Source organism: Terrapene carolina, unplaced genomic scaffold (assembly GCF_002925995.2).
Source record: "Terrapene carolina triunguis isolate 2854851 unplaced genomic scaffold, T_m_triunguis-2.0 Scaffold119, whole genome shotgun sequence".
Lineage (NCBI taxonomy): Eukaryota > Metazoa > Chordata > Testudines > Emydidae > Terrapene > Terrapene triunguis.
Window position 1 is genome coordinate 1097394 of NW_020664470.1, and position 22616 is coordinate 1120009.

General features: G+C 41.8%; 1 pseudogene; it reads right to left on the reverse strand.

The window, feature by feature from the left end:
- Positions 1-2427: 2427 nt before the first annotated feature.
- LOC112119280 lies at positions 2428-20891 on the reverse strand (annotated as a pseudogene).
- Positions 20892-22616: the final 1725 nt, after the last annotated feature.

A 22616-nucleotide genomic window follows, 5' to 3' on the forward strand; every position in this document is an offset into this window, starting at 1 on the left:
TCTGGAAGGGATCTTGAGAGTTCATCTCGTCTAGTCCCCTGCAGTGAGTCACGACCAAGTCAAGCAAGACCAGCCGTGACAGGTGTTTGTCCACTTGTTCCTGAAAACCTCCAATGATGAGGATTCAACAAACCTGGTCCAGAGCTTAACTATCATTAGAGTTATTTTTTTCCAAAAGTCTAGCTTAAATCTCCCTTGTTGCAGATGAAGCCCATTACTCCTTGTCCTACCTTCAGTGGACATGAACATGATTGATTCCCGTTCTCTTTATAACAGTCCTTACCATATGTGAAGACTGTTATCAAGTCCTCCTTTTATCTTCTTTCCTCAAGACTAAACATGGCTCATTTCATTCACCTTTCCCGATAGGTCAGGTTCTCTAAACCTTTGATCATTTTTGTTGCCCTCTTCTGGACGCTCTCCATTTTGTCCATATCTTTCCTAGGTATGGGAAACATTAATTAGATAATTAAATAGAATTAAAAATTAATTAATAGTTAAACAGAAATTAAAAGATTTCAGTGCAAAAACGTGAAATCGCTGCAAGCTGCATGGAAACTTTTTAAAGACTCCATAATGGAGGCTCAACTTAAATGTATACCCCAAATTAAAAAAAAAAACATAGTAAGAAAATCAAAAAAATGCCACCATGGCTAAACAACAAAGTAAAAGAAGGAGTGAAAGGCAAAAAGGCATCCTTTAAAAGGTGGAAGTTAAATCCTAGTGTGGAAAATAGAAAGGAGCATAAACTCTAGCAAATGAAGTGTAAAAATATAATTAGGAAGGTCAAAAAAGAATGTGAAGAACAGCTAGCCATAGACTCAAAAAGTAATAGCAAAATTTGTTTTGAATACATCAGAAGCAGGAAGCCTGCTAAACAATCAGTGGGGCCACTGGATGATCAAGAGGCTAAAGGCGCACTGAAGAATGATAAGGCCTTTGTGGAGAAACTAAATAAATTATTTGCATCGGTCTTCACAGATGAGGATGTGAGGGAGATTCTCAAACCTGAACCATTCTTTTTAGGTGACAAATCTGAGGAACTCTCCCAGATTGAGGTGTCATTAGAGGAGGTTTGGAAACAAATTGATAAACTAAACAGTAATAAGTCACCAGGACCAAATCATATTCACCCAAGAGTTCTTAAGGAACTCTAATGTGAAATTGCAGAACTACTAACTGTAGTATATAACCTATCATTTAAATCAGCCTCTGTACCAAATGACTGGAGGATAGCAATTGTGATGCCAATTTTTAAAAAGGGTGCCGGAGGGGATCCTGGCAATTACAGACCAATAAACCTGACTTCAGTATTGGGAAAACTGGTTGAAACTATAGTAAAGAACAGAATTGTCAGACACATAGATGAACATAATTTGTTGGGGAAGAGACAACATGGTTTTTGTAAAGGGAAATCATGTCTCACCCATCTACCTGAATTCTTTGAGGGGGGTCAACAAGCATGTGGACAAGGGGGATCCAGTGGATTTCCAGAAAGCCTTTGGCAAGGTCCCTCACCAAAGGCTCTTAAGCAAAGTAAACTATCATGGGATAAGAGGGAAGGTCCTCTCGTGGATTGATAGCTGATTAAAGGATAGGAAACAAAGGATAGGAATAAATGGTCAGTTTTCAGAATGGAGAGAGGTAAATAGTGGTGTCCCCAGGGGTCTGTACTGGGTCCAGTCCTATTCAAAATATTCATAAATGATCTGGAAAAGGGGTAAACAGTGAGGTGGCAAAATTTGCATATGATACAAAATGACTCAAGATAGTTAAGTCCCAGGCAGACTGTGAAGAGCTACAAAAGGATGTCTCAAGACTGGGTAACAAAATGGCAGATGAAATTCAATGTTGTTAAATGAAAAGTAATGCACATTGGAAAACATAATCCCAACTATTCATATAAAATGATGGGGTCTAAATTAGCTGTTACCACTCAAAAAAGAGAGCTTGGCGTCATTGTGGATAGACTCTCTCCTGGCAACGTAGCTTCTGCCTCTTGTTGAAGTGGATTACAGACAATGACGGGAGAGTGCTCTCCCATTGACTTCACCAGACCCGCTAAATTGACACCGCTGCATCGATGGTAGCAGCTCCAATTTACTGTGGTATTGAAGACACATAGTAGTAACATTTAACACCCCTATAAAAGCTTTCTTCCATAGACATGAAAGTTCTTTACAACAGTCTGAGGCTTCAACTCCCCTGCTCCAGCCTGTAGGCCCATTCCCCTCCAAACATCATCAAATGTAAGTCAGTCTCCTGACTCCCAGCAGCCCCCTCCAACTACTAAAACCCCCTCCCTTTTCAGAGGACAGAGTAGAACCCAGGAGTCCTGACTCCCAGATGCCAATTGTTCTAACATACTATATCCCACTCACTTCCCACAGGTAGAAGTAGGTGCCAATGCAAGTATTATTGACTCTCTTAGAAGAACATTTTCCTCACAAGGAACTTTTTCATGGCTCCCTTCACATCCTTGTTCCTCAGAATGTAGATAATTGGGTTTAACATAAGGCTGACGATGCTGTAGATCAGGGAGATTAATCCGTCATTGTCCAATGAGTAGCTAGAGAGAGGTTTTACATACATGAAGATATCACTCCCATAGTAGAACAGGACTACAGTGAAGTAGGTCCTGAGGAGAATGTATCTTCGGTATCCTAAAAACAATGTATTCACACAAATGTCCGATGCACAGGGAGGGGCTCTACCCAGTGAAGATCCTGGACACCAGTATCATGGTGACATTGAAAGAGATGTCTGCACAGGAAAGGGCCAGCAAAGGTGCGATGTCACAGTACAAATAGCTGACCCTGTTGGCCTCCCTAAAGGGCAGGTGGATGGTGAGAAACATGTGCACAGCTGTGTTGAGTGCAGCACTCAGCCAAGAGATGGACAGCAGCAAATTTCAAATCCGCCTATTCATGAGCACTGTTTAGCGCAGCGGGTTACATATGGCCATGTAGCAGTCATATGCCATGGTGGCCAGTAGGATGCACTCAGCACCCACAAAGGAAAGGAAGAAGTACAGTTGTACCACAAATATTGCATAGGACATACTGCTTCTACCCAAGGAGTGGTGCAACAGCATCTGTAGTATGGTGGTGGTGGTCTGGCAGACCTCTAGAAGGGTGAGGTTCCCCAGGAAGATGCATATTTGGGTTTGGAGATGTGGTTCCACAAAGAAGAAAAGATTATAAGAATGTTCCCCAAGAGAGTGAAGATGGAGATGATGGAGATGACCCAAGACATAGGAAATGTAACCCCTGTAAAATATATGTGCAGGTGAGTCACAGTCTATTATTCCAAATGGAGGCAGAGATGTAGTAATCTGCCAGTTTCTCAAAAGTCTCTCAGGGCTATCCAGAATAACTCTGGAGATCTTCGTCTTCTCGTTCAGTTGTTCTATGCTGTTAGAATGCAAACAGTCCAGAGACGAAGGATTTTTCCCTGAATCCATGCTTACATCTTTTTCTCACAGAAAAGAACCAGTAGGATCACTACCCACATGGGCTTTTCCTTTACTGACAGGGAGTGAGGAAAGCATTTAGAGTTTTTGACTTCTGATCACCACAGACAATAACCACATGTTTTGAAATTAGCACTTTTCTGTTAAAGTTCTTCATTTGCATTCCATGCAGCTTCTACCTCCTTTGATGGGTTATTCAGTTACAGCGGTATTTACAATGTAAATATTTGCTATTACATTATAACAGGATAAGTAAAAACAATGCATGTAACATCCTATTACTTTTCATAAAGTTTAAATACCAAAAACATTTAACAATCACTTTGATCTACACTAATTCACAAATGAATTTACATTGGGCTTCAGCTTGAGCTGGCACCTGGTCTACCACCATCACATACTAAAATCCCAGGAGGATGAATTCAGTTGGCATGGTTTGATTCTCCATGATCATGTCTTCACTTTGCTGCCACAGAAAGGAGAATGGTCTATAAACAAGGACAAAGCAGTTCTGCAGAAAAGGACCTGGGGATTACAGTAGACGAGAAGCTGGATCTGAGTCAGCAGTGTGCCCTAGTTGCCAAGAAGGCTAATGGCATATTGGGCTGCATTAGTAGAAGCACTGCCAGCAGATCGAGGGAAGTGATTAGTCCCCTCTATTCAGCACTGGTGACGCCACATCTGGAGTATTGCGTCCAGTTTTGGGTCCCCCACTACAGAAAGGGTGTGGACAAATTGGAAAGAGTACAGCAGAGGGCAATGAAAATGATCAGGGGGCTGGGGCACATGACTTACAAGGAGAGGCTGAGGGACCTGGGCTTGTTTAGTCTGCAAAAAAGAAGATTGAGTGGGGATTTGATAGCAGCCTTCAACTATCTGAAGGGAGGTTCCAAAGAGGATGGAGCCTGGCTGTTCTCAGTGGTGGCAGATGACAGAACAAGGAGCATTGGTCTCAAGTTGCAGTGGAGGAGGTCTAAGTTGGATATTAGGAAACACTATATCACTAGGAGGGTGGTGAAGCACAGGAATAGGTTCCCTAGGGAAGTGGTGGAATCTCCATCCTTAGAGGTTTTTAAGGCCTGGCTTGACAAAGCCCTGGCTGGGATGATTTAGTTGGGAATTGGTCCTGCTTTGAGCAGGGGGTTGGACTAGATGACCTCCTGAGGTCTCTTCCAACCCTAATACTCTATGATTCAAGACTGAACATTTCAGTTTGGTCAGTGGCAGAACCAGGAGTTTACAGTTTCTTCCTACTAACCCTCTCTATCCATTAGATCCATTTTCCTTCCCAGAGCCAGGAATAGAAACTAGATATCCTGACTCCCTGACCTTGATCTAACCCCTATAACCTGTTTACCTTCTGGAGCTTGTACCTTTCCAACCCTGATATTCTATGATTCTGTGATTCTAACCCCCAGATCCTTTTCAGCAATGCTATCACTTAGCCAATTATCCACCATTTCGTAGTTGTGCATTTGATTTTTCCTTGCTAAGTGAAGTACTTAGTGCTTATCTTTGTTGAATTACATCATGTTGAGTTTAGACCAATTGTCCCAGGTGTCGAGGTCTTTTTGAATTCTAATCTTGTCCTCCAAAGTGCTTGCATCCCCTCCCAACCTGGAATCATCTGCAGATTTTATAAGCACATGCTCCAATCCATTATCCAAATTCTTAATGAAAATATTGTATGGCACCGGACCCTGGACTGACCCCTGTGGAATCCTACTAGATACGCCTTCACAATTTGACAGCGAACCATACTGTTGGAATTTGGTCTTTCAACCAGTTATGCACCCAAATTATAATAATTCATCTAGACCTCATTTCCCTACTTCGTTTATGAGAATGTCATGTGGGGCTGTGTAAAAACCCTTCTTACTAAAATCAAGATGTATCTCGTCTACTGCGTCACCACATCCACTAACCCAGTAATCCTGTCAAGGAAGGAGAATAGGTTGGTTTGGCATGATCTGTTATTGATCATGCTGGCTATTCCTTATAAATGCCACTTCACTGTGTATTTCCTCTAGTGTCCAAGATGTATTATGCTTGCTTCAGGTCCAAAGTCTATAGGAGTGGTCAAAATTGTAATATAATGGCTCTATGTTCATGTTATGTCTTCCTCTACAAGCTGGACCCAGAAGAGAACAAGGGACCTACTAGTAGCTAAAAGAGACCTGCTTTCACTCGAGTAGTAGAGGACAGGTATTCCGGGCTGGGAAATATCCCCCTTGAAAATCAAGAAATGAGGTTTGTAGTCCTTCTTTCTCCTGAGAGACAGTACCATGACTTTTGCTTAAAGCTGAGCTGTCATGTTGGGACACCTACCTCAACAAACGCCTGCTCATCTTCATTGGTCTGCTTATAGCCTGGACACCCTTTGCCTGCATCCATCTATCATACACTTACATCATCTCGATCATACTGAATATGCCTTCTTCCCAGGGTAAGAGGAAGGCATACTCCACCTGTTCATCCCACCTGACTGTGGTCCTTCTGTACAAAAGGCAGTCCTATCTTCACTTACCTGAGACCCAGTTCAAGTTACTCACAGGGTAGCACCAGACTGATCTCATTATTATATAGCATTTTTACACCAATGTTAAACCCCATCATTTATACCTTGTGGAACAAGGATGGGAAAAAAAACTTTGAAAAATGTGATCCTTAGGATGTGAATAAATGTTATACTCCTCTTCCTTAGCCTCTACTTCTTCTTTTGCTGGTGTTTCACTTTCTTCTTTTTCTTCCTTTTCATCATAATCTTCATCATCATCTTTTTGTCTTCTTTCTCGGATTTTCTTTTACTGATGCTGTTTCTTGTCATTATCATTATCATCTTCTTAACTATTTGTGCATAAGAACATAAGAATGGCCAGGATTGGGTCAGACCAATGGTACATCTAATCAGATACCAGTTTTTCAACAATGGCCAGTGCCAGATGCTTCAGAAGGAATGAACAGAACAGAACAATTATCTAGTGATCCATCCTCTGTAATCCTATCCCAGCAACTGGCAGTCAGAGGCTAGGGACACTCACAGCATGGGGTTGCATGCCTGACCATCTTGTCTAATAGCCATTGATGGACCTATCCTCCATGAAAAATTTCATTGTCTTCTTTTGGTCTTTTTCATCATTACTTTCATCTTCTGTTACTACGGCTTTTCTTCTTTTTCTTCACCATCATTCTCATCCAAATATTTGAAAATAACCTTTAGTATGTACCACAAACAGCAGTGAATCAATTATCATTTATATATCTGTATATATATTTATTTATTCATTGCTTACTAGCTCCTTTCTGTACAGAGACATGGTAAGTTCCAAGAAATGTAGGGTGCATTGCACAGAAGACACAAAGACATTATAGCTAAGTTTGGGAGGATTCAATTTTTATTGGTAAATGTCAGTAAATGTCAATTGCACTGTACACACACAAATATTTTATTCCATAATTGAAATTTACAGATAGAGAAAGGAAAACAAATGTTGTTTTGGAACTTCTTAGAGTTAGGTTTAAGGATATTTACTTAGTTTGTTTTGAGATGTGCTGTTGGCAATTCGTGTTTTAACCATTATAAATCTTCAAGTTTTTGAAATCAATGTCCACTGACAATAAATAATTGTTGATTGATCTGCCCTCTAGCCTGAGCCACCCACAATGTCCTGGAACTGTGAACATTTATATTAATAAAAGTCAGAAAAAAATACTTAAACCCGATAATTTTGTGCAACTGTGAAATTTTAAATTGATACACATAGAAAAAGTGCTTAAACATAAATAGCTACATTATCTGTCAAAGTTTTTAAAAAAAAATTAGATTCTGACAAGCCTAATTATAGCAGAGATTTTCAAATCTGCCCTGTAGTTTTAGGGAACTGTGCATCTACCTAGGCAGCCCTGAAAATATAAGCAAACATTTCCACTATGAATTGAATTTCCTCCTGTGTCTGCAGACAGCCTGAAAGACTAGTTCAGAGAGAAATGTGAATTGCCTTTATTCACTTAAATGGGATATTGTCTCAGACTCACAGCATCAGTGCTCTCTTGACTCCGTACAGTCCCTGTGAGTAACCCCCTTCAGTGTGACAGCCCACCATGAGGCTTGCACTCTGTCTCTGGGGTTAGGCTCTTTGGCCCCGCTGCCTCCTGGGACTGCACCTCTGAGCCCTCAGCACACCTATCTGTCTCCATGAGACCTCTCAAGGAGTCCACTCATTCTGGACTCCCCAGCCCCCAAACTCACAGGTAACAATGCCACCCCGATCTCTAGACTGCAGTGACTCTCAGCCAGTGTAAAACAGAAGGGTTTCTTGTACATCTGGAACACAGCACAAGAAGTCCCTCAAGCCTAGAAATTCTCAGCACAGTCCATGTGAGCTCAAGGCCCCGATTTGTCCTTAGTCGAGAAGCGGCCTCCTTCCAGCTGACCACCCTATATCACTTTCGCAAAAGCCCCTTCTCCATCCTTTATCTTCATTCCTGGGCACACAAGTCACCTGAACCCTCTCTCTTCCACCCTTTGTTCCCATTGGCCAGAACTGGCTGCCTTCCAGATCACCAGGGACCTCTCTCCTCAGCCCTTTGTCCTCCCACTGGCCAGAACCATCTGGCTTCAAAGATGAGGTGGGCCTCCAGGTCACCAGTTGCTAAGTTCCACAGTGTACAGGCCATTGTCTGGGGTCCAGACTGCTAGGTGAGGTCACACCTGGTCCTCTGTAACAACAAACACCCTCTTCCACTACCTCATCAAACATGCAGAGCATATGGAAAACACACACAGAAAATCCCTCATTTCATCACATAACACTAAGAAAATCCCACACTTTGTCACATATGTTAACTCTGAAACTTAATGAGGACAATCTCACTGCCCACATAGTTAGTTATTTACTGCTGATTTATTTGGCAGACTCACATGGTAAGTCTGCTTATTTCAAACTGCTTCCCACACTATCCCATGTGCCCAAATTATTAACTGTCTCTTAAAGAGTTGTTGTAAGTCAAACTCCCCTCCCCCGCCCAACAACATCATAATACCAGGTGGTATAGTCCATAAGCACATCAATTTCATGCTGGAAACTAAAATGGGAAGACATAGGAGAACAAATTGAATTTAGTGCGCTGATTGTTTTATTCATTTTCATGATAAATTAATTAAGAGCCAGCTGTTTAAAACTTGAAATCAAGTTCCTGCAGAATTCCCAGTCTGCTGCACCAGATCTCAAAATAATCCAGAGACCTTGCTACAGAGTTTAGCCCCAGCTTGCCATACTTGACTACACTACATTCTATACACTGTACATTAGATTCTATGCTGCGCCTCTGAGGAGGTGTAGTGCAGAGGGCCCAGTGGAGGGTAAAGATGGCTTTAAGATATCTCTGTGAATCTCAAATTCTAGGCTTCTCCGAGGGATTCACACATTCACAAGAGTGAGTTAGAGTAGCTCAGAGTGGCCGCTACCCCTCCCAATACACTAATTTCCACCAATGGCCACATCTGTGCCAAGTCCTTATGTCTAAGGATGCGCATGTGTTGCTTTGTGGGAGAATGGACTGCTCTGTGCACAATGGCCCTGCACTGCTTCTGCATGAGGAGAATTGTAGAAGTGTGTAAAGGGCCCTATCACAACCTGGAATTTGGTTCTCTGACTGTAACTTCTCAGGCTCTTAAAAATGAGGAAGAATTCTGAGTCAGCATCATGTAATTGCCAGTGTTTGCATTTGACCATTACACTGGGGGAAACACCCGATTGCTTGAGCAGAAGACCAAAAGAAGTTTATTTTCTCCTCAAGGACGTCAGCAAATTCGATGCCCAACTCCCATTAGAGGTCATTGAAACTTAGTCATCTAACTTCTATAGGCATCTTTTAAAATCCCTGCCTACATGCCATCAGGGCCTTGGCTTTCTCATGGTTTCAGAGCTCGCTGAAGCTCTGACTCATTCTCTGGTCTCACTGAGTACACCCCTTCAAATCCCAGGGTTCATGCCTTTACCTCCCAGGAGTGGAATTCTGTGATTCTCCCACTCCTAGGTGGGGCTGCAGCACCTTGCACATTGGACATTGCTCACAAAGCATAAGAGAAAAGGATTTTTAAAATAACAAAGCATCTACACACGTCTATCTTACCTGGAGTCCAAGGTAGGCCTATATTATCCTAGATGCCCCAGTCTCTGGAGGTTGGGCTCACTTGAGCTCCCCCTCTCTCTGAGCCTATGCTTTTAAATCCAGCACCCAGTCCTATTTTCCTGTTCCCATTTCTGAGCCTGATTAAACTGATGTCAGAGGCTCAGTAGGAGCTCTGAATAGCAATACCAAAGTCTATAGGCCTGAGTGTTTGCTGAAAGATTGTCCTCTGGACTATTGTCCTCCCTGCTCCCAGAGTGCAGATTTAAAAAATTTTAAAAATTTAAAAATTGCCAGTGATGGAGACTCCAACACAGCCCTGGGTAAGTTGTTCCAGTGGGTAATGTTTTTTTGTTTTACCTTTCCCATATATTAACCAAAGCCAAATACAGGATGCTCTAGTTTATGGATCAACACTGTAGTCTGACATATTCAGACTCGGGGCTAAAATTTGAATCAAAACTCCAGATCCAAATGGACCCAGATGAGTGTGTATTTCTAATGAATTTCTGCAATAGCTGGACTCACTATCCAATTACAGAATGATCCTATTATCTGATCAGATCTTTCACCTCAATGCAAATACACCTCTACCCTGATATAACACAACCCAATATAACATGAATTCGGATATAACACAGTAAAGCAGCGCTCTGGGGGGGCAGGGCTGCGCACTCGGGCTGATCAAAACAAGTTCGATATAACGCGGTTTCACCTATAATGCAGTAAGATTTTTTGGCTCCCGAGGACAGCGTTATATCAGGGTAGAGGTGTACAATCAATCACCTTATGCTCCCAATTCCATCCCAGGAGATGATGAAGTAATCGGGCCTCAGAAGAGAGGAACTGCAAGTTAAATACTCCGGTAAGCTTCAAGGTTCATAGGAAGATGATGCAGCCTTTGGGTCAAGAACAATAGAGCCAAAAATCCTAGACGTGAATCAATATTTTAGGATGTTTACATTCATTTTATGCCATAAATTAAAAAATGGAAAAGGCAGGGATTTTTGTCCTTTTTTTTTTTTTTTTTTGCTATGACCAGACAGTTAATCACCTTTTAAGGTACTACTGATAATTTGTGAATGCAAGGCACTTCAGATAAACCATTCATACGACCTCTCAGAAGTCAGATGTTGTACAAATATTGTAAGCTCTACTAATAATTTATTTTGCTGTCTAAGGAAATGGTGAGTAACCTTTTGAATTGAATCAATGCCCAATTCTTTCCTTGTAATCCAACTAGGCACTGTTTATACATATGTGAGGACATTTTCAATTAGATGCCTTTCAGTTTCCTTGACTAGGAAAGAGGAAGTAAGGGGACCTCAATAATTTTTTTCTACCTCATTTCTTATTTTGTATAACAGTATCTACCTGCAGAGGTGTTAAGTGGCCACTTCATATTAAGTGGTCTCCTGCAACTCTTTATGCTTAACAAACTGTCCCAACTTGGATTTAGCTGTACTACTGTGGACACCTTCCACACACTTGAAGAAGAGCTCTGTGAAGCTCAAAACTGGTCCTTTCCACCAATAAAAGATATTGGTCCAATAAAAGATATTACCTCACCCATCATGTTGATCTGTCATTTCCCCTCTTCTCCACATGAAACTAAATATTCCCAATCTGTTTATGTCGCTAATCAGTTTTTGCTGCTCATCCCTGAAAGCCATGCTATCTCCTTTTCTGGATGGTCCCCAGAACTGAACATAGAATTCCTAGTGAGGAATTTATGTCTGTATCAGTCCCCATCCCATTCCTTTGGCATCCTAAAATTTTGTCTGCTTTTAGCAATACTGATATTGCACATTGAGTAGAGCTCTTCATGGAGTTGTCTGCGATGTCTCTCCCATGAGTTCACACAGTTATATTGGAGCCCAGTAAGGGGCAGGAAGAGTTCAAATTTTTCCCTTCAGTTTGCATTATCTTACAGTTTTCAACATGTTGCCTATTCAAATAGCTTAGTGAGGTGACTCTGATCTTACTTAGTCTTCTCTGGTATTTACTACCCTAAATTATTTTCTATTATCTGCAAAAATTTGCCATCTCACTGCTCATCTCCTTTTCCAGATCATACATTACACAACTCATACCAGGAAAACTTGTGAAACCCCAATGTCCTTGGTGAAACTTTTTGCTATAGTGAAACCTCACCATTTATTCTTGCTCTTCGTTTCCTAACTGTGATCCTGTTTCAGATCCATTATAGTACTTCCTCTTTCAACTTTGATGCTCTCATGTTTTTTAACAGACACTTGTGAGGGACTTTGTCAAAGGCTTTTGGAAATCCTAATAAATTAAACCAACCAATTCTCTTTAGTCACTATGGGCACCAACAAAAGCCCTTTGATTTAAGTTATTATTACATTTTGTGTGGCAGCATATAAGGTCACTAACTGAGATCAGACCTTCATTGAGCTAGACATTCTCCAAACACATCACGAGAGATAGTCCTTATCCCAAGTAACTAACCATCTGTCTAGAAAAGACAGATAAAGAGAAGCAAAGTAGTTCATCCAAGGTCACACAGCAGGTGAGTAGCTAAACCGGGAAAAGAACGCTTGCCTCTTTAGTCAAAGACCACTGCCTTAGCTATTATATCATGCTGCTTATCCTTCTTCTTGGGCTCTCCATTTTGCTGACAATTATCCTTATTGATGTTGGTTATTCCCTATCCTTTCATTCTCTTCTAGGTGTTTTATAATTCTATTCATATTCTATCCATCCATCCATCCATCATTTGGAACTGAAGTAAGATTGACTTGCCTGTAATCCACAGAATCATCACTAGCTATTCTGTAAAGAAAAAATCCATATTTGCAACTGTCCTGACTTCTAGTATAGTTGCTTGCCTTGATGACAGAAAACACCATTTTTAGAGCTAGTCAAGGAAGGATCCTTTTACACACCAACATTTCAACATGAATACACTTTTTTTTTATTTGCATTGAAATTTTTCTTCAATTGTTTTTTAAGTTTTTGCTGAAAACCCAAAACACCAGAAAATAAGAAAAACACTTTGGGTTCTTTTGATTCCCAAAAATCAAACAATGCAAATTGGGTGGCGGTTTGGGATGGGTGGGCGTGCAGTGGAGAGTTAGATGGAGGGCTAGTTTTCTTTTCTTTAATGAAAACTCAGAAATGTGAAATGTTCTATAAGAATGGACTTTTTGGTGAACATATCCATTTTGTTTTAAAAAAATCCATATTAAAAACACGCTGGCAAAACATTTTCAACCTACTTTAATCATTTTGTTAAAAACTCAGCTTCTTCATTTTAAGGTTGTTTCAAAATTATTTGACTTACCCAACCTCATCATTTTTCTCAAGTTGCTATATACAGTTGATCAGTTTGGTTCTTCACCTCCTCTTTTGACATCTCCCTTTTTGACTGCACCTCATTTTTATTATCTGGAAGAAGTTTTCTCCCCAGCATTCTTTGTGATAAAAACTCTTCTTTAAGATGTCCATATATTCCCTAATTGTTATATTCGCTCCTTGATAGTTCCAAAGGTGTGTTGTTGACGGGTCAGTTCGTAACTCTGGTGTTCATCACTGTGAGGTTCTGCTGTGCTCTGTCAACCATGCCTGCAATGTCCCACACAACAGGACTGAAGTCCAATGAATACAAAAGGGATTCTGTATTGAGGCTGCTGGAGACAGAGTGATGCTGTGGTTCTTTCTCGCTACCCAGCTCTCAGACTGTGCTACCTAGTATCACAACAGAGGGCCATCTTAAGTCTCAGCCTGTTTTATGCAGTCACAGGGGAGGCTGTTAAGTACACTACATGCACTGTATGGAGATGAACCCAGCACTAGCAATGGCAAGCCAACGCCCTGCCCTAGCTCTGTGTAGAATCTGGGATAGATTCATAAGAAGATAGGACTGGAGGGGATTTTTCAAAATTGCCTAGTTGTCTGAGACTCAATCTTTTCAATGGTGTTAACCCCTCAGGTCTTTTTGAAAATCCCACTAGGTGACTATCTACATCTTTTGGGACCAAAATACCTTTAAAAATCTGGCTTCATGTGCTCATATGTCTCTCATTACCTCAACAGTTCACAACTATTGTCTACACAAGCACCTTCTGAGCTAGATAAGCATCAGCTCCCACTTATATAGTTAAGGCACAGGTTCAATTAAGGGACTTGGTGAAGCTTACTCAAAAAATCTGTGGAAGAGCCTAAATTTCTGAGGAAGCCCAGATCTCTGGAGTGACCAGCCTTTTCCCAAGTCTCTAGGCCATTTATCCACCCATCCATTGGACCAAAGTGGTGAAAAGCATCCTACCAATAATTCATTACAAATTATTTCCTCTGCTCTTGATGTTCAGGCAAACTCTATAGGAAGGAAAACAAATTGCAAGTGGAAGATTGTTGGTCCTAATATTTGTTAGTTTTAAGAAGTTGATATTTCTTAATAGCAAGAAAAAATCAGAGATTTTCAGGCCACTAGGGACCTGTAGGACATTTAATCTACCCTTCTGTATAACACAGGCCATAGAATTTCACCCAGGAATTCCTGTGTTGAGCCGAGTAACTTGTGTTTGTCTAAAGTACATCTTCCAGAAAGGCAGCATGTCTTGATCTGAAAACATCAAGAAATGGAGAATCTTACCCAGAAATGTTACCTATGGTTTTCAGAACCCAAAGCAGTGGTAACATAAGTGTTTTACTCCAGGCAGTGTCAGGAATATGTCGAGGGCACACAGCAATTCTGTTTTAAGAAAGATTAATACAAGTAAGCGTGCTCTTGTCTAAAACTACAACTTATTAGATTTAAGCACACACAGACATAAGCAATGGGTTTAGAACATCCCAAATCATTACCTAGAATCCAGGTATTGAGTAATTTTTAGAAGTTCCGCAATAGCTGGTCACTTCCCCACTGGGGCATAAGGTGTCAGGAAAAACATTTCTAGTGTAACCCCCAAGGAGATTACATGAATTCCTGGAGCTCTGTCTGCTGGCATCTCTGGGAGGAGGAGCCAAGGCAAAATCAGAGTCTGCCGGGCAACCAATAGGGAGTGAGATGCCCCTCCCAGGGAGATCAGGAGAGGCGGGAGCCAGCCAGGGCAAGGACAGGACTGGTTGTGTGGGGAGCTGGTGAGTCCCAGGCCTGCAAGCAGGGTTCCCCCTGAGAACTGGCCTCTAGGGACCTGACAGCCGATCCCTCACCTGGGTTTTCTTTCCCCACGGATGAGTCCCAATTGGTAGCGTTTGCTGAGAAATTTCCCCAGCCAGGCTGGGTTCACCTCCAGCTCCCTAGGTGAGACTAGTCACCACATGGTCAGCTCTGCTAGTCCAAGGAAGCTACCTGCTGAGTGTGTGACTGAAGGCTGGGCTAGGAGGCTACAGTTTACACCTTGAGCCCTGCACCCCTTTGTGGTGAGGGGAAATCCTGGGACCAACGCAACCTGATTCCTCTTGAGGAGGATCCCTGACAGCAGACAGCAGCCCCTCTGCAGTGACTGAAGAGTCCAGCATCATCTTCAAACCTGAAGATCATTCATGGAGTTCGTGAGTGCACCGTCTTTTAGTTAGTTAGTCAGGGAATTTGTTTTGGGGACCCTCTACTCCCTGAACTGTGTCCTCAAGCCAGGGAGTAAGGATTTGAGGATTTTATTACCTGATGCTTATTATATCTGTGGAGGGATTCACCACCTCCTCCCACTTGTGGGTCCTTTGGGCTGTACTGAACCCAGTCAGCCACACTGCTTAACCACTGCAGAGAATTTTATAGGTCATCAAGGGCCCCAGCAAAGTATGCCTACCAACAGGACACTAATTTTACACTTGTTACATCAAGTCATGGCTATTTTCAGTGTGGGCACCGGTGACCCTAAAAATAGTGTTTCACCCTGTTATGTTGTATTTGTTGCCTGTTTAATATAATTATTGTGTTGAATATATTTTATGTGTTGTGTTATTTCTTGGAAGTCTCCAACTATCTGGTAAGTAAGTGAGGATTACTCTGTAGTTAGAATTTTCCTCCCAAGCTGCCCTCGTGACCCTGCCAGGAAGGAGCGAGGGGGGTGGAGGCACCACCAAATAATTTCATAGAAAAAGAAGAAGAAAAGATTCACCCTGCTGAGTGGGTGGCGGGATGCAAAAGAACCCAGACCTGTCCATCAAAACCTGTAAGCGGATTGCCATTAAAGGAGGTAACCAGGTAGAGAGGGGTGCTACACTTAGGATAGTTTCAGAGGACTGCTCCAAAGTACACTTTGTTATCTAGTCCTTTTGATAATTAACTTTTACAAAATGCATAAATCATAGTGACCCCTACTGGGTCATTACGTCTCCTAACATCAATAAACTACCTATCAACAAACATTCCTAACAATCTTAGTCACAATAAGCTTCTATATCAAAGGGACCCAAATTTAAGGTCCTCATCCACTTATTTTCTTTCAGTCTCAATTGTTGACTTTTTCTCTGCTCTCCTCCCATTCTGATTAGCAGAACCTGCAGCTAGTTTTGACCTTGCTTCCAGAAGCCCTGCTTGTTCAAATTAACCCTTAAGTAGTAAGTGTTTTATTTTATTAAGTCCTGGTTACAGAAAGAATATACGATTTCAAAATTTGGGGTACACACCCCCCTCAAATCTGGGGTAACAAAACCACCCCTTCCCTTGGGAGATTGTTCCAGTGGTTAATCGCCCTCGTTCATAAACATTGTGCCTAATTTCTAACAAGAATTTGCCAGGTTTCAGTTTCCAGCCATTGGTTCTTGTTCTGCCATTCTGTGCTAGATTAAAGCTCCCCTATCAGCTGTGTATCAGAAGGCTCCTATGACTCATGTGCAACTGAACGCTGGGTTCTAGCATGGGGGCAATCTTGCTATTACCTCTTATATAGCTCATATAATGGAGCTTTCCCTGTCCACTCCTAAAAGCACACATTCCTAAATAATTTAGGCTGAGATTTTGAAAGCCTCCTAACGGATTTGGAAGCCCTATTCCCATTAGCAGGGATGGGAGCTGGGTGTCCAAATCCCCTCAGCAACTTTGAAAAGCTCACCAGTATGAGTAGGGAGTCAAAAACTGTGCCTATGTAGGTATGTGTAGCCTGAAAGAAGAACCTTTTGAGAAGACTAGACAAGACTATACAGGGTTCAAAAAAGAACTAGATAAATTCATGGAGGATAGGTCCATCAATGGCTATTAGCCAGAATGGGCAGGGACGGTGTCCCTAGCCTCTGTTTGCCAGAAGTTGGGAATGGGAGATGAGGGATGGATCACTTGATGGTTTTCTGTTCATTCCCTCTGGGGCACCTGGCATTGGCCACTGTTGGAAGACAGGATACTGGGCTAGATGGACCTTTGGTCTGACCCAGTATGGCCAGTCTTATGTTCTTAAGGAACACAGAGGAGGAGAGGCTGAAGAAGATTTCAGTTGCTCTAAAAGCAGTTTCCAGAGGTGGAGGCATCCGAGAAGAAGGGGTGGAGAAGGACTGTGAAGATCACACAAAGTCCCCTATGAGGAGAAGGTTGTGGGCATGTGGGATGCAGGCAAGCAGAAGGAAACAGCCCAGTGAGGTAGTTGATTCAGGGCCTTGTAGGGAGCTTACATTTGAAGCCAAGAGAGTTATTTGAAACACAGATTATACATGGTCAGTATGGGAAATAAGAGGGGTAATCAGGATGGCAGCATTCTGCATGGAAGCTCCACTTTCATGACCCAGTCTGAGAATTTCCTACATGACTTAGTCATTGAAGGACATAAATCCACACTGTGTAGAGGTCAAAGCATAGGGGTTTATTACACACAGTGCTGGCGGAGTGTCACCTGGCTTATTAAGCTCAAAGACACTGTCAATCAATTGATTACAATGAAATATATAGATTTTCCATGGGCGGGAGAAAGTGACGGGGTAGGCAGTTCCACACCCCAGGATAGGTTTTGCAGCAAGACAAGATAGCACATTAGCCAATGGTTAAAAGGTTACATAATGTCTCCGCCCATGGTCTCAAATTAGCAAGTTAACATTTAATTAATACTTTGATAAAATGTTGTTAGTATAAAATATATATGTTGAATTCTGATTTGGGGTCCATAGGAATGGAGCAACTTCTTTGATTGTTCAACAGGTACATTCCTAGGGGTTAAAGCAAAGAAACAGTGAAAGGATATGGTAATACAGATTGTCTCCTTTATGCCTTAAGGCAGGGCATTGGTCCCTGGGAAGGGAGGTGGAAGGATGCCATATCATTATACTGACATGTGCCAATTTTCATAAACTCAAGGTTGGATCTGTGGGAAGACTGTTCTTCCTTCAGGAGAAACACAATAGGAACAGGGATCCTTTGTTCAATTTGAAACATTGGATGAAACATAATTATTCAGTTATTGCTTCAACATCTGGCATTTCTACTGACCAAGCAGATCTTAGCAAAGGCAATGTCATCTTGTTTACCCCAGCTTTCTCTTAGCTGATCACTATTAGCTAGGCCTCTGGTCTCCAGACCAAACTCTGGACTTTGGGTCCGAGAAAGAGCTGGCACAATCCATATACCAGGTTGTTATATAACATGCACATGGATTTTAACCCTTCAGGCATCCAAGGTAAAATTTTTAAAGAGCACCAAAGCATTTTAGGGATGAGATTTTAAATGGAGCCTAAGAAAGTTAGGGGCCTAACTCACACTGAATCTCAATGGGATTTGGTCATCTAACTCCCTTTAGGTTCCTTTGGAAACTCCAGTCATAGAATCCTAAACCCCACTGATTTATGACTCTTAGATCCCCAAAACCCTTAGTCATCCTCAAAAATCTTAGGCTATTTATTCATATCATGCTTTGCTTATCTCTCTCTATGCAACATTCCCCATTTCTGTCATATTGCTAGTGTGCCCATTTCTGTAGGGACTGAAGCATAGCTAATAAACATAACAATCACATTTACTTATCAAATTATTCATTCCAGCACAAATACAATAAAAGAACATAGAATTCGTGCCTGAACCCCTACTGAGTCCAGTCCCTGCTATCACAGGCAACCCCATCTTATAATTCCCTTCATAAATTTATCAAATTCCACCTTCAAATTAGTTAGGACTTCCCTCTCTCCTCATCCTATTAGGTGCTGAACTCATTAGGCCTCAGGAGGTAGGCCTAATGATCGTCAGCCAGAAGATAACCGTAAACCTCAAGATATGTCAGACCTGAAATCATCCTAGAATAATAGAATCATAGAAATGTAAGGCTGGAAAAGACCATGAGAGGTCATTTAGTCCAACCCCCTGCACAGAGGCAGAACCAATTAAACCTAGACCATAATTTAAAGGTGTATGTGCAACCTGTTTTTAAAGACTTCCAATGATGGGGATTCAGTAGCCTCCCTTGGAAGCCTATTCCAGAGCTTAACTACTCTTAGAGTTAGAGAGTTTTCCTAATATCTAATCTAAATCTTCCTTTGTGAAGATTAAACCCATTACTTCTTGTTGTATCTTCAGTGGACATGGAGAACAACTGATCACCATTAACTTTATAACAGCCCTTAACATATTTGAAGACTGTTATCTAGTCCCTCGTCAGACTTCTTTTCTCAAGACTAAACATGCACAGGTTTTTTTTTAACCTTTCCTTCTAGATCAGGTTTTCTAATCCTTTTATCAGTTTTGTTGTTCTCCTCTGGACTCTCTCCAATTTGTCCACTTAGCTGTGACATTAGTGCAGTTTTCAGTAAAGAAGACAACACAGGTAAATAATTGATGTTTCCAATATCTCTATTTTTTAATTTTCTTTTGTGTTCATATGTATATTCAAAATGATAAATCTTGTCAGGAACATTGCTGAGTCCAAATAAACTATGTCACCTAGTTGTCCTTTATCCAATATTGACCCAATAGTTGTAGAATTGAATAAATTAGAGCAGTTCTCTTTTCCTTTGAAAAAGGCATGCTGATGTAACTCTATCATATCATGATCTCCTAGATGTAGAGGTAAAGATTCTGTGTTTGTAATTTCCCCACTTCCCCATGCACTGTTTTAAATTTTAGATACAGCATTTTCTACCCATTAGTCCTCTGGTATAGGGGCTGACTTTAATGGGAGATTTCATCTAATAGCTCAGCTTCTTTGTTCTGAAGCTCCTTTGAAATGATGTGATGTGCGATATCTGGCCCTGGTGACTTATTGCTCTTCAATTGATACATTTGTTCTGGCAAATCTTGTTCTTAACCTCAGGGCTTAGATGGAGAGTTAGTGCATGGCAAACTGGGGTGGAAATCCTACAATGCACTAGCCTGAAACTCACTAATGGTCCCTAGAGATATATCTTCAATCTGAAAATATCTTAGGCAATTTTTTTTCAAAAGTGCCTCAGTGACTTTGAAGCCTAAACCCTCTTTTATAAAGTCAGAAAGAAACAGATTTAAAAAAAAAAACATGTAGGCACCTAAAGATGCAGCTAAACATCTGGTGGGATTCTCAAAAGCACCTAAGCAAGTTACATATCTTTCCTCCTGGCCAAGCTATTTGCATCTTTAGGTGCCTAAATACCATTGAAAATCTGGCCCATGGGGACTTCTGAAAATTTTACCCCTCATCTTTAATACCAGATTAGAGTGAGTCTGGGGTAGGTATTTCCAGAATATCCTCTGTTGTGAAGACTGACATTGACAAATGGTTTAAACTTGAACTTCCAGAGGAACCTTAAATGAGTAAGGCTCCCAAATAACACTGAAAGTCAATAGCAACAGAGGGTCCTGTGGCACCTTTAAGACTAACAGAAGTATTGGGAGCATAAGCTTTCGTGGGTAAGAACCTCACTTCTTCAGATGCAAGTAATGGAAATCTCCAGAGGCAGATATAAATCAGTATGGAGTCAATGGCACTTAAGCACAAAACTCCGTTAGCCCCTTCAAAAATCCCAGGCTTCAGTTCTCTTATTCTCCTTCATTTCTCCCATTACCCTAGTTGACCAAAGGCAATGATGGTTTCAACATTTTATGCACCCAATCCCATTTTCTCTTTATTCCAACTCAGGTTGACTCCATGGGAGCCATGCATGTATATCCATGGTTAGAATTTGGCCCTGATATCCTACACACATGCAGTCAAATAAATAATCAAGTATCCTAACAAGCACCACCCAAGATACACAAGATTATGATAGTACTGTTCTGTATTCTCTTGTAGATTGTAGAAGTCTCATCCACAGATTTGCGGAATGGTAGCTCAGTGACAGAATTCATTATCCTCAGTTTGAGCAGTACCTGAGAGATACAGGTTTCACTCTTCATCCTCTTCTTAGCAATGTCTCTCCTCACCATAATGGGCATAATCACGTCACTAAGGATGGACAGCCGACTCCACACCCCCATGTACTTCTTTCTGGGGAATTTGTGCTTTCTGGACATGGACTACACCTCAGCCACAGTCCCCAAGATGCTCCCATCCTGCTCACACAGGTGTGAACTATCTCCTTTGCTGGCTGTGTATTGCAATCTTACTTCTTCTTCCTTGGCACAACTGAGTGTTTCCTTCTGGCGGTGATGTCCTATGACCAATACATGACCATATGTTACCCGCTCAGATCCTCAACCATCATGACCAAAAGGACATGCACACAGCTGGTGATAGGCTGCTGGATTGGGGGCTGCCTGTCACCACTGATGCCAGCCGTCCTACTGTCTGGTTTATCTTTCTGTGGCTCCATTGTGATCAACCATTTCTTTTGTGATATCCCACCGCTGCCGAAGTTGGCGTATGTGGACACCCATGTGATGCAAAAGCTCATATTCCTGCTTTCTGCCCTGGTGATTTTAGGGACCTTACTGTCTATGGTGGTTTCCTACATCTACATTGTCATCACCATTCTGAAGATCCCTTCAGCAGAAGTCAGACATAAAGGGCTAGTCTACACTGGCAACTCTAAAGTGCTGCCATGGCAGTGTTGCTGCAGCAGCGCTTTAACATGGCTTGTGTAGTCACAGCAGAGCGCTCTCCCATCACTCTAAAAAAACCACCTCCAAGAGGGTAGTGGCTACCAGCACCGGGTGCACAGCTCCCACTGCTGGTAAAATGTCTACATTGGCACTTTACAGCGCTAAAACTTGCTGTGCTCAGGGGTGTTTTTTCACACACCTGAGCAAGAAATTTGCAGCACTATAAAGTGCCAGTGAAGACAAGCCCAAAGTCTTCTCTACCTGTGCCTCTCACCTGACTGTGGTCTTGCTCTTGTAACTGCTTTTTCTCCAGCTCCAGTTCCTGCCTTCCCCTTACCACTTCAACCATGTCCAGACATGCATAAAATAATGCCCATGCAGCAGCCACATCCTTTGCACTATCTTGTGGCTTAAAGGTTGTGCAATATTGTTCAAAGCTCAGACTCACTTCAATAAAGGGATTCTCACCCTTAAAACAACCTATTTCCCAGGTGCATTTCCCCTTCTTCATTACCCATCTCTCTAACCTGCTGGTTTTCTCCTGTCTCAAGCGAGCAGCCAAGGGGATTTTTTCAGCCATATCTACTTCCCTTATCTCACTAATGATGCCTACCAAAAGCCCTTTCATGTAGTCACAGTATTGCTCTAAAATCTTTACTTTTAAGACACAACTCTTTAACTCCTTATTGCATGGTCCTACAGTTATTCTAAGCACGATTCTTAACTTAAAAGTTACAGGACATTACCAAATATTCTATGAGAGAGAGACCTCACTAAAGGAGCTTAGTCTAAAAAAGGAAGACAGTTTGCTCAGGTCTGTGCCTCAGTTTCCCCACTCCACAGCAACTACTCAACAAGTACCACATGATTAGGATCACGTGCTGCCCGTGTTCCTCCATCAATTCATTACCAGATTTGCCCATTACTTTGTGGTATGCTAATTTATTAGGGTTATTCTTCTGGGGCGGAGGTTCCTGTACTTCTGTCAATGTACTGCTTGTGTCACTTGTGTTCTCATACGGAGCTCTACTTCTCCCTGTTGCAAGTTCCCTCCCAATGGAGCTATCCTGCAGGACCTAGGTTCCCCAGGGCTGAGTTCATCCACCCACAGAATCAGAT